This window comes from Pan paniscus, chromosome 2, assembly GCF_029289425.2.
Source record: "Pan paniscus chromosome 2, NHGRI_mPanPan1-v2.0_pri, whole genome shotgun sequence".
NCBI lineage: Eukaryota > Metazoa > Chordata > Mammalia > Primates > Hominidae > Pan > Pan paniscus.
Genome location: NC_085926.1, coordinates 11,238,796 through 11,255,545, shown reverse-complemented (window position 1 = coordinate 11,255,545; position 16,750 = coordinate 11,238,796). Strand labels below are relative to the sequence as shown.

Sequence of the window (16,750 nt, the reverse complement as noted above, 5' to 3'; positions counted from 1 at the left end):
TGGTTACCTACTCAATAGCCATGTCCCCTTTTCCTTATTCATGCATTCATTTGCTCACTTAACAACTATTTATTGAATTCCTGTCACTCTTCTAGGTGTTGAGAATATAGCTGTGAACAAAACAGACAAAAATGTTTGCCCCTATGGAATGTGCATTCTAGTGAGAGAGTTGGGCAGAAGCAAGACAAATGTGTTTGTAGAAATCTAATTCCGCACATGTTCTGGGAAGGTGGGCTGCATCCTCATGTGTCTAAGCAGAATATAGCAATCCAGTTCCTCTTTACAGTGGCAGATAGAGGAGTGACCATGAGATACCACCATGGCCAAGGAATAGGATGAGGATGTCAAACAGCAGAGGTGGAGTTTTTAGGAACGTTCTTCCTCTCTGACAAATGAGCAAAACAACAAAAATTGTTGTTGCTCACTTGCCTCTATCTCCCTGACAGGATGTGAGGAAGTGATGTCTGAGGCCATGAGAGTCATCTTGGGACCATCGGGAAGGCCAAGAAAATGCCAGCCTAGGGCCTTGCTGTCACTAAGCTGCTGAGCCAACTCTGGAATCTTCTTCTCCCAGACTTATTATTATGGGAAATAATTACATGGGCTTTGTTTTGCTTGGCTTTGCTTTTTTTTTTTTTTTTCTTGCTTAACATCACTGTTGTGGCAGTTCTTACTTGCAGCTGAGACCATCCCTAAATGATATGGAGGAGGTTATAAGGGCACACACCAGAGGCACATAAAGCATGAAATAAATCTAGCATATCTTTTTAGAGGAAAATTCTGAAGTGAGAAGGGGATTATGTTATTGGAAAAGCATATTTGTTATTTTACTTTTCTATTTGAAAAACAAACAATTTTTTTAAATTACATAAATCATGCCAAGTAATATGTAACAAGACCCTTGCTAGTAGGCTGGAAATGGTGGCTCACACCCATAATCCCAGCATTTTGGGAGTCTGAGGTGGCAGGATTGCTTGAGGGCAAGAGTTAAAGGTGGAATGATCACTTGAGGCCAAGAGTTGCAGCCTGGGCAACACAGTGGAATCCTGTCTTTACAATGAAATTTTAAAAAAATTGTCCTATAATACACCTATAGTCCTAGCTACTCAGGAGGCTGCAGTCAGCTATGATCACATCACTGCACTCCAGCTTGGGTGACAGGGCAAGATCCTGTATCTGAAAAATAAAAATGAAAACCCTTTGCTACTAAGGCTCTACTGAAAACGGACTGTATCCTCTGTTATTGGTGATACTCAAGTCGGGTGGTTGGGTGAAAGTAAGTATTAAATCTTCTGGAAGGAGTTTTTAAGTTTTTTTTTTTTTTTGAGATGGAGTCTCACTCTGTCACCCAGACTGGAGTGCAATGGCACCATCTCGGCTCACTACAATCTCCAGCTCCCAAATTCAAGTGATTCTCCTGCCTCAGCCTCCTGAGTAGCTGGGATTACAGGAGTGTGCCACCACACCCAGCTATTTTTTTTGTATTTTTTTAGTAGAGACGGGGTTTCACCATGTTGGTCAGGCTGGACTTGAACTCCTGACCTCAGGTGATCCACCCACGCTGGACTCCCAAAGTGCTGGGATTACAGGCATGAGGCACCACGCCCAGCCATTTTTTTTTTTTTTTTTTAAGACAGAGTCTCACTCTGTCGCCCAGGCTGGAGTGTAGTGGCACCATCTCAGCTCACTGCAACCTCTGCTTTCTGGGTTTAAGTGATTCTCATGCCTCAGCCTCCCGAGTAGCTACAATTACAGGCACCCACCACCACGCCCAGCTAATTTTTGTATTTTTAGTAGAGAAGGGGTTTCACCATGTTGGTCAGGCTGATCTTGAACTCCTGACCTCAGATGATCCGCCCACCTTGGCCTCCCAAAGTGCTGAGATTACAGGTGTGAGCCACTGCGCCCGGCCAAGTTTTTAGATTTTCATATTCATCAAAAAGTGGTGAGTTTAAAGAAAACTGATAAACACTAATAAATAGTAAATTTCTCTCAATAATATAGCAAAAAGAAATTATTTTTACATTAAGACAAAGCCAGATAAGTTCTTGAGTAGAAGGCTAGATTTATTTATTTATTTATTTATTTATTTATTTATTTATTTAGAGACGGAGTCTCGCTCTGTCGCCAGACTGGAGTGCAATGGCGCGATCTCGGTTCACTGCAACCTCCGCCTCCCAGGTTCAAGTAATTCTCCTGCCTCAGCCTCCTGAGTAGCTGGGATTACATGCGCCCACCACCACGCCCAGCTAATTTTTGTATTTTTAGTAGAGATGGGGTTTCACCATATCAGCCAGGATCCTTTTGATCTCCTGACCTCATGATCCACCCACCTCAGCCTCCCAAAGTGCTGGGATTATAGGTGTGAGCCACCGTGCCTGGCCTGTAGAAGGCTAAATTTATATAATTTTTTAAGATAAAAATCAAAACCCCAAGGTGTTTGATCCTTGTGGAAGGAACCTTCTAAATGTCTTTGTTGGAAAAACACCATTTTGGGCAGCACTGATTTTGCCCAAGCTCCACCATTTATTTTCTCAGTGATCTCTTGGCCTCCATCTTCTCATGTGTCAAATGGGTAGGGTGGGATAGACAATCTCTAAAGACTTTTCCAGGTCTCTTTCTTACAGCGGTATTTTTTGATGTCCTCCAGCTCTGAGGTGCCAATCAGAGCAATCCTCTGATTGCTGATGGGGCCTCCTTTGACTTCTTCAAAAGCATCACTGTCTCCTTGGGTGACCCAAAGTCCTGCCCTATGCTCCTGTCACTCTGTGCTGTCGGCCTCGGGGATCTCATCCTCTCACTTACCTACCCCTCAGCCATCACCTCCTATGAGGACAACACTCAAACCCACAGCTCCAGCCTGTATTTTTCTCCATTCCCACATCTAATACCTTGCAGCTTCACCTTCTGCCCTGATCAAGTCCAAACCCTGTGGAATTGTCCACAGTCACTTCTGGAAGGAAGAAAGTAGGCTGTGAAAGGAAAATAACTTGGGGCCCCAAAATCACTTAAGCTAAAGGGAAAAGTCAAGTTGGGAACTGCTTAGGGCAAACCCGCCTCCCATTCTGTTCGAAGTCAGACCTCTGCTCACTGAGATAAATGCCTATCTGATTGCCTCTTTTGGAGAGGCTAATCAGAAACTCAAAAGAATGCAACCATCTGTCTCTTATCTACCTAAGACCTGGAAGCCTCCTCCCGGCTTCCAGTTGTCCTGCCTTTCCCAGCCCTAAGGAATGTTCATCTTGCATATATTGATGGATGTCTCATGTCTCCCTAGAATGTATAAAACCAAACTGTGCTCTGACCACTTTGGGCACATCGTCAGGACCTCCTGTTGCTGTGTCATGGGTGTGCGTCCTCAACCTTGGCAAAATAAACTTTCCAAATTAACTGAGACCTATCTCAGATTTTCGGGGTTCATAAGGCTAAGGAAGTATTGTCTCAGGGATTTTTATTTTTTACTGTTTTGCTCGGAAGGAAGCAGGAAGTAGTTCCCCTAAACACTTCCCCAGCTTGGCATTCTCAAGGTGGCTCTCAGCTCCCTGGCCTCCAGAGGTGTCTCCTTTGTCTCTTTTCCTCATTGTCTGGCACATAGAGGGGAGAGAAACCATTTTTTATTTTACGTTATTTTTTATTTTTTAATTTTAATTTTAATTTGAGACGGAGTTTCACTCTCATTGCCCAAGCTGGAGTGCAATGGCGTGATCTCAGCTCACTGCAACCTCCTGTCAGAGATGATAAATTCCTCTTCAAAAAGCTTTAGTTCTCTGTTCTTTGTTTCTTAAGACCAACTTCCTTGTACATCCTTGTCTCCTAGCTACCTGTTCTGTAAACAGCCTTCCTGCCTTCGCCAGGCCCAGACAAGTCCAGATATGCCTTCCCACCTAGTAACGGATAGTTCCTCTTCCTTCCCACCTAATAGACCCTATTCAATTTTAAATCTTAGCCAATCGAATTAGCTTAGATTGTGAAGTCCAACCCCAGCCAATGGGGAAAGGACACAGAAGTGCTAGGAACTGCATTAGGGATTAAAAACCCCTGCCCTACCCTGCTTGGTGTGCTCTTGCGATTGTGACTAGCACAAGCTGCACCCTTCTGCAGAAGTAAATTTGCCTTGCTGAGGAATTTTCTGCCTATGTGCTGTTTTTCTTTGTGGCACCAGGCACTTGTTTCTAACAAACTTGGGGGTTCATCTGGGATTCCCATTCTCCTCCGGGGAGGGTCTCAGATCATTTCTCGTGAGGAGACGCAGCCCGCTGCTTTGTTGCGGTGGCCTCAAGGGTAAGGGATCAAGACCCACCTGGTGTGATGAATAAACCTGGACTCTAGCAATGAGGGAAGAAAAGGCAGACAGATACTGTGGCGACCAGGTAACTCTGTGCATAGACCAAGGTAAGAAAAACCTTGGGGGCAGTGAAGTATTTCCTTGGTGGTCAGGACATCCTGGAGGTTGAAAGTGTGTGAGTAAGACACACAATTGAGTGCAGAGCAAGTGCAGAGTCCGGATCTGGTTCTGTAGTCACCTCATATGGCTTAAAGGCAGCTTGCCTGTTGTGGGGTTTATACCAACCTGCCTATGCTAAGAGGGACTTGAAAATTTCCACAAGAGAAGCAGATGGAGAAGGATAAAGCAAAAGCTGAAGAGTGTGAAAAATCTCTAGTAGGAGAGGTTGAGCCCCACAGACTCGCTAGGGTGCAAGAAATCTCTAGTAAGAGAGATTGAGCCCCATGGACTCAGGGAAAAACTCTTTCTCCAGGATGGGAAATACAGCAAGTAAGACAAAAGATAGGAAATATCATGATCATGATAATATACCCTCTGATAGTCCCCTAGGCCTAACGTTAGAATATTGGAAGGATAATGGAAGGACCAAACACAAGAAAAAGCAGCAAATGATAAAAAACTGCTGTTTTGTTTGGACTGAAGAACCTTCCTCTCCCCCAAGCAGCTGCCACCACAGACCCTTCCCCTAAACCTAAAAAAGGAGCTTAAACCACTCTTAGATGACCCTTATGGAGTGGCAGATCAAATCGATCAGTTTTAGGACCCCAGATATATACTTTAGACGAGTTAATGTCTATCTTAGACATCTTATTCTCAGGAGAAGAAAGGAGCATGATACACAGGGCTACTATGACCATTCGGGAACGTGAACATCCTCCCGGTCAGAACGTTCCAGCGGCTGAACATAATTCCCAGCCCAGGATCCTCAATGAGATAACAACAATATAGCCCATCAAGGAAATATGAGAGACCTTAGGGAGATGATAATAAAAGGAATTTGAGAATTAGTGCCCCGCACCCAAAATCTTACCAAGGCCTTTAATATAAAACAGGGAAAAGATGAGGGACCAATAGAATTTTTAGAAAGGCTTAAAGAGCAAATGAGAAAAATACGCTGGCCTAGAATCAGAAGACCTCCTTGGACAAGGAATGTTAAAGCTCCACTTTGTCACCAATAGCTGGCGAGATATTACTAAGAAATCACAGAACAAATGTTTCAAATGTGGAAAAATAGGTCATTTTAAAAGACAATGTCCCAAATGGGAAAAAGAAGAAAAAGTCATCCCACTTACGGCTTTTGAAGAAGACAAGGGAAGTCAGGGGCTCCATCTTTTTATCTTGAGTCCCACCAACAGCCCTTGGTAAATTTAGAAGTGGGACCTAAACCTAAGCTTATTACCTTTTTAATCGAGTCAGAAGCAGCTCACTCCTCAGTCTGTTATCTTCCATCTAGTGTAACTTGTTCACAAGAAAAACTTTTTATCTCTGGAGTAAAAGGAGAAGGATTTAGAGCAAAAATCTTAGAGGAGACAAAAGTGAAATATGAAAACTGATCAGCTAGCAGCAAATTTCTGTTAATTCCAGAAGCAGGGACAAATCTATTAGGAAGTGATTTAATACTAAAATTAGGCTTAGGCCTCCAAATCAATCACGGAAAATTCCTCCCCTCCCCTCCCTAATCTTGCTCACCACCGCAGACGAAGAACACATTTATCCCGAGGTATGGTCAAAAGATGGGATCAAGGAAAGTTACAGATTTCTCTGATTCATGTTAAATTTAAAACCCCTGGGGAAGTAGTAAAGAGAAAGCAATACCCTATTCCTTTAGAAGCCAGGGTAAATTTAAAACCTGTAATTGAAGGTCTTCTCCATGATAGGCTTCTTAAATCCTGTATGTCTCCCTGTAACACTCCAATACTGCCTTTAAAGAAGCCAGACAGGTCATAGTGGTTAGTGCAAGACCTTAGAGCTATTAATCAGATAGTACAGTAATAGATTTAAATGATGCCTTCTGGGCTTGTCCATTAGCAGAGGGCAGCCAGGACCTACTTGCCTTTGAGTGGAAAGACCCTCACTCCGGTTGAAAACAGCAATACTGATGGACAGTCTTACCCCGGGGGTTTACGGAGTCTCCATATTTACTTAGTCAAATATTAGAACAAGTCCTAGAGAAATTTTCCCTGCCCTCGTGCATATGTCCCCTCCAGTACATGGATGATCTTCTAATTTCAGGAGATGATAGAAAAGAAGTAGCAGCTTTCTCAACCCATGTCTTAAATTTTCTGTGGGATGAAGGGTTAACGGCCTCGAAAAACAAACTCCAATTTGTAGAACCTGAAGTAAAATATTTAGGGCATTTAATTACAAAGGCAAATGGAAAATTGGGCTTGAACGGATTGAAGGAGGATTAGTCAGATACTGTCGTCTATGGATAGACTCTTATGCCCTAGAAACAAAACTCTCATACAAAAAGCTCACACAAGACGAGCCAGACCCCATCATTTGGCAATTACCAGAAATCCAAAAGGTAAAAAGGTTAAAACATCTATTGGTAACTGCCCCTGTCCTAGCTTTACCCTCCCTAAGCAGCCATTCCATCTTTTCGTCAATGTAAACAAGGGCGTAGCCTTGGGAGTACTTACCCAAAAGCACGGAGGCCACTCCCAACCCGTAGGCTTCCTGTCAAAAATTCTTAACCCAGTAACCCATGGATGGTCCAAATGCATTCAATCTGTAGCGGCAACTACTTTGCTAACACAAGAAAGTAGAAAAATAACTTTTGGAGGAAACCCCATTGTGAGCACACCTCACCAGAACAGAACTATCCTAAATCAGAAGGCAGAAAGGTTGCTTACTGACTCAAGAATTTTAAAATACAAGGCTATCTTGTTAGAAAAAGATGATGTAATCCTAACTACAGATGATTCACTTAACCCTGCTGCCTTCTTAACAGGAAATTCAAACGCAGAAAAAAACCCATGCCCCAGACCAGAAGAACTTGGGCATAGATGTTTAGATAAACTCCCTTTCAAACCGGAAGACACCTTTTTGTAGATGGTTCTTCTCAAGTAATAAAAGGGAAAAGGCATAACAGGTACTCAGCAGTAGACGGAGACACCCTACCTAATGACTGGTCTGAGCAAACATGTGAGTTGTTTACACTAAATCAAGCTTTAAAATTTCTGCAAAACCAGGAAGGAACTATTTATACTGACTCCACGTATGCCTTTGGAGTAGTCCACACCTTTGGGAAAATTTGGGCAGAGCGAGGCCTTATTAACAGTAAAGGCCAAAACTTAGTCCATAGAGACTTGATAATCCAAGTACTAGAGAACTTACAGCCGCCAGAAGAGACAGCAGTTGTTCATGTTCCAGGTCACTAGAAGAATCTTTCCTTTGAGAGCTGAGGGAATAATCTAGCTGACCAAGTGGCTAAACAAGTTGCCTCTTCTCAAGCAGCACCCATTTTCCACCTAACCCCTTATCTTCCCCCTCCAGCTACAGTCCCTGTTTTCTCCCCCAGAGAGCAAGAAAAGTTAAAAGAAATAGGAGCCAAAGAAAGTCACGAGGGAAGATGGGTACAACTAGACAAGAAGGAAATGCTGTCTAAGCCCTTCATGCGAGAGATATTGTCACAGCTACATCAAGGAACTCACTGGGGCCCCCAAGCTATGTGTGATGCAGTCCTCGGAGTTTATGGATGCATAGGAATTTATACCCTTGCTAGACAAGTTGCAGATCGTTTCAGAGTGCGCAGAAAAACCAACAAACAACCTAAAGAAAATGGGAATACCACATGCCGTGCATCCACCCTCATCAGGGAGAGTAGAAAGGCATATTGCCCTGTTGAGAGTCCGAACTGCTCCCTGAAAAAACATAGGTCTACCCCCTTATGAGATGCTTTTTAGATTGCCTTATCTACATTCTACTACTGATCTTCCCACATTCGAAACAAAAGATCCGTTTCTTAGAAACTATGTATTAGGTCTATCTTCTACCCTTTCCTCCCTCAGGACTCAAGGCCTCCTAGCACAAACTCCACCCATTGAATTACTAGTTCATCAACACCAGCCTGGAGATCACATCCTTATCAGAAGTTGGAAAGAGGGAAAGCTCGAACCCACTTGGGAAGGACCATACCTAGTGCTCCTCACAACTGAGACAGCAGTCTGGACCGTTGAGAGAGGATGGACACATCATACCTGGGTACCCCTCTCCAAAGTACCTACCCCCGAAAATGTAACGTTAAAGAGAAAAGCGGCCGGGCGCGGTGGCTCACGCCTGTAATCCCAGCACTTTGGAAGGCCGAGGCGGACGGATCACGAGGTCAGGAGATCGTGACCATCCTGGCTAATACGGTGAAACCCTGTCTCCACTAAAAATACGAAAAAAAAAAAAAAAAACAATTAGCCGGGTGTGGTGGCGGGCGCCTATAGTCCCAGCTACTCGGGAGGCTGAGGCAGGAGAATGGCGTGAACCTGGGAGTCGGAGCTTGCAGTAAGCGGAGATCGCGCCACTGCACTCCAGCCTGGGCGGCAGAGAGAGACTCTGTCTCAAAAAAAAAAAAAAAAAAAAAAAAAAAAAAAAAAAAAAAAGAGAAAAGCTTAATCTGCCTCTTCTCCTTTTCCTCTTTACCCCAGCTACCCCACATCTTATTATTAATGTTACTAAGTCTAACTCACCTCAAACTATCACTTTCGATGCTTGTCTTCTTATACTCTGTGGAGATCTGCAGGGTCAAAGACAACTCTACTTCAGAAAAGTATCTTTGTCCTTCCTGGCTCTCCTCAGACTGGAAATCTGCTAACCGGGATCAATTAGTCTGGGAAGATTTTAACGGAGATTCTGTTAATTGGGAAACTTGTCCTCCTAAAGCAGAGCCTCAGCATCTCTGCCACAGTTGGTCCAATGTTCTATTGACAACCAAAAACCAGGGATGGGCTGCCACAACGAATAGTTGTATATTCCTGAAACCATACATTTGTTTCACTGAAGGGAGTACTCCTCCCAATTGCCAATATAACCAGTGTAATCCTGTACAAATTTCCATTACTATCCCAGCTTCCCAAGGTTCTTACCCTTCCTTGAGCCATTTTTATGGTAGGAGCGGAAGTCTCAGGGACAGACCCTATAGGATATTTCGAAATGTGCTTCATCGCTCCTCCACCTCCTTCACCCCTTCTCCCTCTCCTCCTAAATCCTCTTTTTTTTTTTTTTTTGAGACAGAGTCTCACTTTGTCACCCAGGCTGGAGTGCAGTGGTGCGATCTCGGCTCACTGCAAGCTCCGCCTCCCGAGTTCACACCATTCTCCTGCTTCAGCCTCCCGAGTAGCTGGGACTACAGGTGCCCGCCACCATGCCCAGCTAATTTTTTTTTTTTTTCTTTTTTTTTAGTAGAGACAGGGTTTCACTGTGTTATCCAGGATGGTCTGGATCTCCTGACCTCGTGATCCATCTGCCTTGGCCTCCCAAAGTGCTGGGATTACAGGCATGAGCCACTGCGCCCAGCCCTAAACCCTCTTCTAACCAAACCTTTTCTCACTTCATACCCAATGATAAAACTAAAGTTACCATTATAGAAGTTAAAGATTTAAAGCAAACTCTAGCTATTGAAACAGGATATCAAGATCCAAATGCCTGGTTGGAAGGGATTAAATATTCCATCCGCAAGCTAAATAAAAGCGACTGTTAGGCTTGTGCGACAGGTAGGCCAGAAACCCAAATTGTCCCCTTCCCACTTGGATGGTCATCTGACCAACGAGGCATGAGCTGTGTGATAGCTCTCTTCCAGAACCCCACAGCCTGGTGTAATGAGTCATGCAAGATTCTTCCACTGCTGTTCCCTGAAGTCAAAAGCCCTGCGGGTCAGCCCTTGAGGGCCATCCAGCCTGCAGTCTCTGATGTTAACTTCACCTCTTGCCTTTCATGGCAGGGGGAGAAGTTAGCATTCCTTGGAGACCTAACAGGGTGCAGTGAAACCAAGCCTTTTCAAGAGCTTACCAATCAGTCTGCCCTTGTTCATTCCGGAGCAGATGTGTGGTGATATTGCGGGGGACTATTGCTGGGTACTCTGCCAAGTACCTGGAGCAGCACTTGTGCTGTAACTCAGTTGGCTATCCCTTTCACCTTGGCATTTCATCGACCAAGAAAGCTGAAGACAGAATATTGTAAAAAGAGACACGTCCCTCATGGATCCTTTGATCCTCATGTTTATATAGATGCTATCGGAGTACCATGAGGGGTACCAGATGAATTCAAAGCCCAAAATCAAACAGCTGCAGGATTCAAATTTATATTGTTCTGGTGGTCAACTGTAAACAAGAATGTAGCTTGAATAAATTGTATCTATTATAACCAACAACACTTTGTTAATTTTACTAGAGATGCAATTAAAGGAACAGTTGAACAATTAGGCCTTACCAGCCAAATAGCCTGGGAAAAACAGAATAGCCCTTGACGTGATATTAGCTGAAAAAGGCGGAGTTTGTGTCACGATTGGAGTCCAATGTTGTACTTTTATTCCTAATAACACCGCCCCCGATGGAACAATAACAAAAGCCTTACAAGGCCTTACCTCCTTATCAAATAAATGAGTTAGCTAAAAATTCTAGAATAGATGACCCCTTTACAACCCTCATGGAGAAATGGTTCGGGAAATGGAAAGGAATTATGACCTCAATATTCACCTCCCTTATAATCGTTATAGGTGTGCTCATTCTTGTAGGATGCTGTATCATACCCTGTGTTTGTGGTTTAGTGCAAAGACTTATAGAAACAGCGCTCACCAAAACCTCCCTTAGTTCCCCCCCACCTTATTCAGATAAACTCTTCCTTCTTGACACCCAAGAAGAACAACAGAGCCTAGATATGCTAAGGCATTTTGAAGAGGAAAAACTATAAAATCAAGAGGGGGAAATTGTCAGAGATGATAAATTCTTCTTCGAAAAGCTTTAGTTCCCTGTTCTTTGTTTCTTAGACCAACTTCCTTATACTTCCTTGTCTCCTAGCCACCTGTTCTGTAAACAACCTTCCCGCCTTTGCCACGCCCAGACAAATCCAGATATGCCTTCCCACCTAGTAAGGGACAGTCCCTCTTCCTTCCCGCCTAATAGACCCTATTCAATTTTAAACCTTAGCCAATCGAATTAGCTTAGATTGGGAGGGCCAACCTTAGCCAATGAAGAAAGGACACAGAAGTGCTAGGAACTGCATTAGGGATAAAAACCCCTGCCCTACCCTGCTCAGTGTGCTCTTGCGATCGTGACTGGTGCAAGCTGCATCCTCCTGCAGAAGGAAATTTGCCTTGCTGAGGAATTTTCTGCCTATGTGCTGTTTTTCTTTGCGGCACCAGGCACTTGTTTCTAACACTCTGTCTCCTGGGTTCAAGCAATTCTCCTGCCTCGGCCTCCCAAGTAGCTGGGATTATAGGCATGCACCACCACACCTGGCCAATTTTGTATTTTTAGTAGAGATGGTGTTTCACCATATTGGTTAGGCTGGTCTAGAACTCCTGACCTCAGTGATCCACCTGCCTCAGCCTCCCAAAGTACTAGGATTATAGGCATGAGCCACTGTGCCCATCAGAGAAAACATTTTTTAAAAATTATGTATATACTATTTATCATCTAACAATTATATTTGACAGAAAATGATTCAAGCAATCCTCCCACCTCAGCCTCCTGAGTAGCTGGGAGGGACAACAGGCACGCACCACCATGCCTGGGTAATTTTTTGTATTTTCTGTAGAGAGAGGGTCTCACTGTATTGCCCAGACTGGTCTCAAACTCCTGGGCTCAAGCCATCTGCCCTCCTAAGCCTCCCAAAGTGCTGGGATTACAGGTGTGTGAGTCACCGTGCCCAGCCATGATTTGTTTTTATTTAAAAAAAATCTGTATTTTTCCTTTTTGTTTAAAGAAAGAAAAGTTATGATTGAATTGACATCACTGAACTAAAAATTACTGTAGCATTTTAAACATTTAGGGGTGAAATCTAACAATGTCTGCAACCTACTGTGAAATGAATAAAAAAATAGCTTGAATGGATAGTTCTCGTCAGTGAGATGACTAATGTAAGGTGCTTTTCCCTCCCTTCGGGACCTGTATTTTGAAAAATCTGGTCCCTGAGGTTTTCCTTGCATAAATTCCAAAGAAAAGTGAGATACTATGGCCAAGAGTGTGGGAGATATTTGGGGATATGGATCCCATGTCACTACACGCCACTCAGGAGATCCTGCTGGGTCTGAGGTGCCTTCTCTGAGGATAAAGCCACGCCTATGGAAACAGTGCTGGACAGAGGGTGTGCTCTGGGCAGAGAGAATAAAAGCTAGAGGAGCCATGTGAGATGAGGGCTTGTCTGCAAGGAAGGCAGTCACCCGTAGGTCCTCCCTAGCTCTGTGTCCTCAGAGTAGCAGCCTAGGGAGAGCTCTAGAGGCAGGAGCTGAGTCCTCACCCTAGCTCCGCTGCTTGCTGGGCTGTATGAGTTTATGTGAATGTGTGAGTGAATGTGTATGTGCATGTGTGTTTGTGTGTGAGTGTGAATGTGTGTGATTGTGTGTATCTGTGTGTATGTGTGAGTGTGTGTATGAGTGTGAGTGTATGTGTGTATATGTGTGTGTAAGTGTGTGTGGTTTTTGAGTACATGAGTGTGTGTGTATGAGTATGTGAGTATGAGTGAGTGTGCGTGTGTATGTGTGAGTGTCTAAGAGTGTGTGTGTGTGAGCATGTGCACCTTGAGTAAACAGTTCAGGGTGCCAGTTTACTCACCTTTAAGGAAGGGAGAATAGTAAGCCCTCCTGCCTGGGCCATTGGGAGGATCAATTGAGACAGTGAAGTGGGAAAGCTCTGCGATTACTTGGTAAAAAGCAGAAATGGACCCATCTTCTCTAAGAGTGTACAAGCAAACCATCATTTTTGAATTAAGGCAATGACTCCATTCTGAAACCATTAGGTGGGGAGGGGCTTTTACTAGAGTGATTACAGTCTAATCCCATCAGGCCCATGTGCCAGCAAACAACCCAGTCAGCGCTCCTTGCACATCCTGCGACACCAATGGGGGCAGCTGAAACAGTAAGGAGCCAAGCTTCTCACACATCAGTTACTAAATGCCCGCAAGCCCAAGAGGCATATCTAGGCGGAGAGGAGGAAATGGTCAGCTCAAGCTCAGGAGGTGAAGCAGCTTACTCAAGGTCACACAGCTGGGAAGTGGTTGCTAAGTTAAGATTTGAACCTAGGTCTATCTAACTCAGGGTTTCTCTATTTTTTTTTTAGATGAAGTCTCGTTCGGTCACCTAGGCTGGAGTGCAGTGGCATGATCTCAGCTCCCTGCAACCTCTGCCTCCCGGGTTCAAGTGATTCCCCTGCCTCGGCCTCCTGAGTGCCTGGGACTACAGGTGTGCAGCACCATACCTGGCTAATTTTTGTATTTTTAGTAGAGACGGGGTTTTGCTGTGTTGGCCAGGGTGGTCTCAAACTCCAGGCCTCAAGTGATCTGCCTGCCTCGGTCTCCCAAAGTGCTGGGATTACAGGCATTAGCCACCGCACCTGGCCCTAACTCAGGGTTTCTTAACCTTGGTCCTACCATTGACATTTGGGCTGCATGACTCTTCATTGCGGGGAGCTGTCCTGTGTACTGGGTGATGATACTCCAAACTTTCTCAAGGGCAATGCAATTATTTACCTAAATAAATCTCAGCAACATTGGTTTTAGATAAAGCACCTAGTACAGTGTCTGGCATACATGAGGTGCTCAATTAATAGCAGTGGTTGTGTTTTCTTCCATTCTTGGTGAGCACCACCATCCTGTACCTGGCCTATTCAGGATCAGAGGACTCATCCTTGACCTTTCCTTGTTTTTCACTGTGGTGGAAGCTGCTAATAGTCTCCTCTCATGTCTAAGACTAGAACTCTGCTTCTCAGCTGAGTATACAGCTGCCTGGAATAGAAACTACATTTCCCAGACTCCTTTGTAGCTGGGTGTGACCATGTGACTAAATTCCAATGGGATGTAAATGCAAGTGTTGTTTGCAACTTCCAGAAAACAGCCTTAAAATAAAGGTGTGTACTTTTCTTTGGCCTTTCATTCTTCTAGCTGGCTGGAATGTGGATATGATGAGTAGTGCTTAAGCAGCCATCTTGGGACCATAAGGAAAAGCCACACAATTAGGAAAGTGAAGCAGCCATCAGGACAGACATGAGGTCCCTGATGATCATGGGGCTGCCATATCAGCGAGGACTGCCCACCTCTGGACCTCACGTCTATTTCATGGAAGCCATTGTTAGCTAGTGTTTTCTATCACATACAGCCAACTCGAATCCTAATTGATACACTGTCCCTGACTTCAAGGAGTTGATAAATTAGCATGCGAAGAAATACACAAGATAAACAGCATCAAAACAATTAAATTAAAAACCCTAGAATTCAGCTGGGACAAATGTGGTGACTGGTATAAGATCAAGGCACGTAGCTGGACAGCAGAGGGAAGAACTTTCTCTCTCAAGGCAAAATGCAGATGTCAGAAAGGACATCAGAGAAGAAGTGATATGCAAGCCAGGCTTTGAAGGATGGGTGGAATTTCTCCAGCAGGAAGAAAGAGGTATTTAAGCCTCAGTAGAAGAAAGACTCAAAGTACACAGCTGAGTTTGAGGAATTGGGAGGAGTCATTGGAAGTGCCTAGAGCACAGAACGATGAGTCTGGAAGCACATGCTGGGGCCAAGGTGTAAGTAAGCTCCTTTACACGTTGATGCCATTCCCCTACCTGGAACATTCTTTTGCCTTGAAACTCTTACTTGTTCCTTTCTCTTGGTATCCTCAACTTCTAACATGCTCCTCTTATATCAACTTTCTTGTGGGATTATCATTCTTTAGCTGATTCTCCTCCAACTAAATGGGGAGCAACTCCAGGGCGTGGAGGATGTCCACTATTTCTGTCTCTGAAGTGCAACACCATGGGGACGTCCCATTCGCTGACAGCAGGGACCCTGCATTTTCGCTTGCCATAATTTCTCCTGAGCCTGGCACCAGGCTGGCACATGATAGGTGCTCAACAGAGGTTTACTGGATGAGCCCTGAAAAAACAAGACCCAGGGTCGGGCGCAGGGACTCACACCTGTAATCTCAGCACTTTGGGAGGCCAAAGCAGGTGGATTGCCTGAGGTCAGCAGTTTGAGACCAGCCTGGCCAACATTGCGAAACCCCGTCTCCACTAAAAATACAAAAATTAGCCAGGCGTGGTGGCAGGCACCTGTAGTCCCAGCTACTGGAGAGGCTGAGGCAGGAGAATCACTTGAACCCAGGAGGCAGAGGTTGCAGTGAGCCAAGATCATGCCACTGCACTCCAGCCTGGTGACAGAGCAAGACTCCATCTAAAAAAAGGAAAAAAAAAAAAAGAGAGACCCAAACCAATACAGAGCAGCAGAAGCCAGGGGAGATGTACTAAGTGCAGAAAGTGTAAGCATAATTTTCAAAAGAAGTTCAGACTTAAAGAAGTTTGAGGTAGGATTTATCCCATTGACGAATATTGTACCATACCTTTTGGTCCACTTTTCTACTTTTCCTTGAACACTTTATAGTTAAAAATTTATCTCATGGTAATCTAAAATGTAAATAAAGATTTATGCACAAAGTCGCTCACTGCAACATTATTTATGATAGAAAATAAAGAGAAATGAGCTGGCATTTGGGAACTAAATGTATCTTGAGGTAGTGTGTCCGGAGTTGGTTCCTTCCGGCAGGTTCCTGGTGTCGCTGACTTCAAGAATGGAGACGCAGACCTTTGCAGTGAGTGTTACAGCTTTTTTTTTTTTTTTTTTTGAGACGGAGTCTGGCTCTGTTGCCCAGGCTGGAGTGCAGTGGCACGATCTTGGCTACTGCAAGCTCTGCCTTCCAGGTTCACACCATTCTCCTGACACAGCCTCCTCGAATATCTGGGACTACAGGCACCCGCCACCATGGCCGGCTAATTTTTTGAATTTTTAGTAGAGACGGGGTTTCACCATGTTAGCCAGGATGGTCTTGATCTCCTGACCTCCTGATCCGCCTGCCTTGGCCTCCCAAAGTGCTGGGATTACAGGCATGAGCCACCGCACCCGGCCAAGTGTTAGAGCTCTTAAAGATGGCAAGGACCCAAAGAGTGAGCAGCAACATTTATTGTGAAGAGCAAAAGAAGAAAGCTTCCACAGCCTAGAAGGTGACCCAAGCCGATTGCCTCTGCTGGCTGGGGTGACTAGCTTTTATTCCCATGTTTGTCCCCGCCCATGTTCCGTTTTTGTCCTATCAGAGTGCCCTTTTTTCAGTCGTCCCCACTATTGGCTACTTTTAGACTCCTGCTGACTGGTGCATTTTAGAGAGCGCCCACTGGTACATTTTGCAGAGTGCTGATTGGTGCGTTTTACAGAGCGCTGATTGGTGTGTTTTATGTTTTAGAGAGCACTGATTGGTGCATTTTTCTTTTTTTTTTTGAAACGGAG

At 44.5% G+C, this 16,750-nt stretch overlaps 1 protein-coding gene across 8 annotated transcripts in view; it reads right to left on the bottom strand.

Moving 5' to 3' along the window:
* HRH1 (histamine receptor H1) overlaps positions 1-16,750 on the bottom strand; it is a 125,284-nt gene that overhangs the window by 4,364 nt on the left and 104,170 nt on the right. The window contains exon 1 of one of the 8 annotated variants that reach the window (XM_063602178.1): positions 8,968-14,815. The exons of 6 other annotated variants lie outside the window; for them this stretch is intronic. The gene's annotated coding sequence lies outside the window, so the exon portion shown is untranslated. Of the gene's footprint in view, positions 1-6,927; positions 7,163-8,967; positions 14,816-16,750 lie in introns of those variants that run through there. One more of the 8 variants, XM_063602179.1, reaches the window with a different exon arrangement.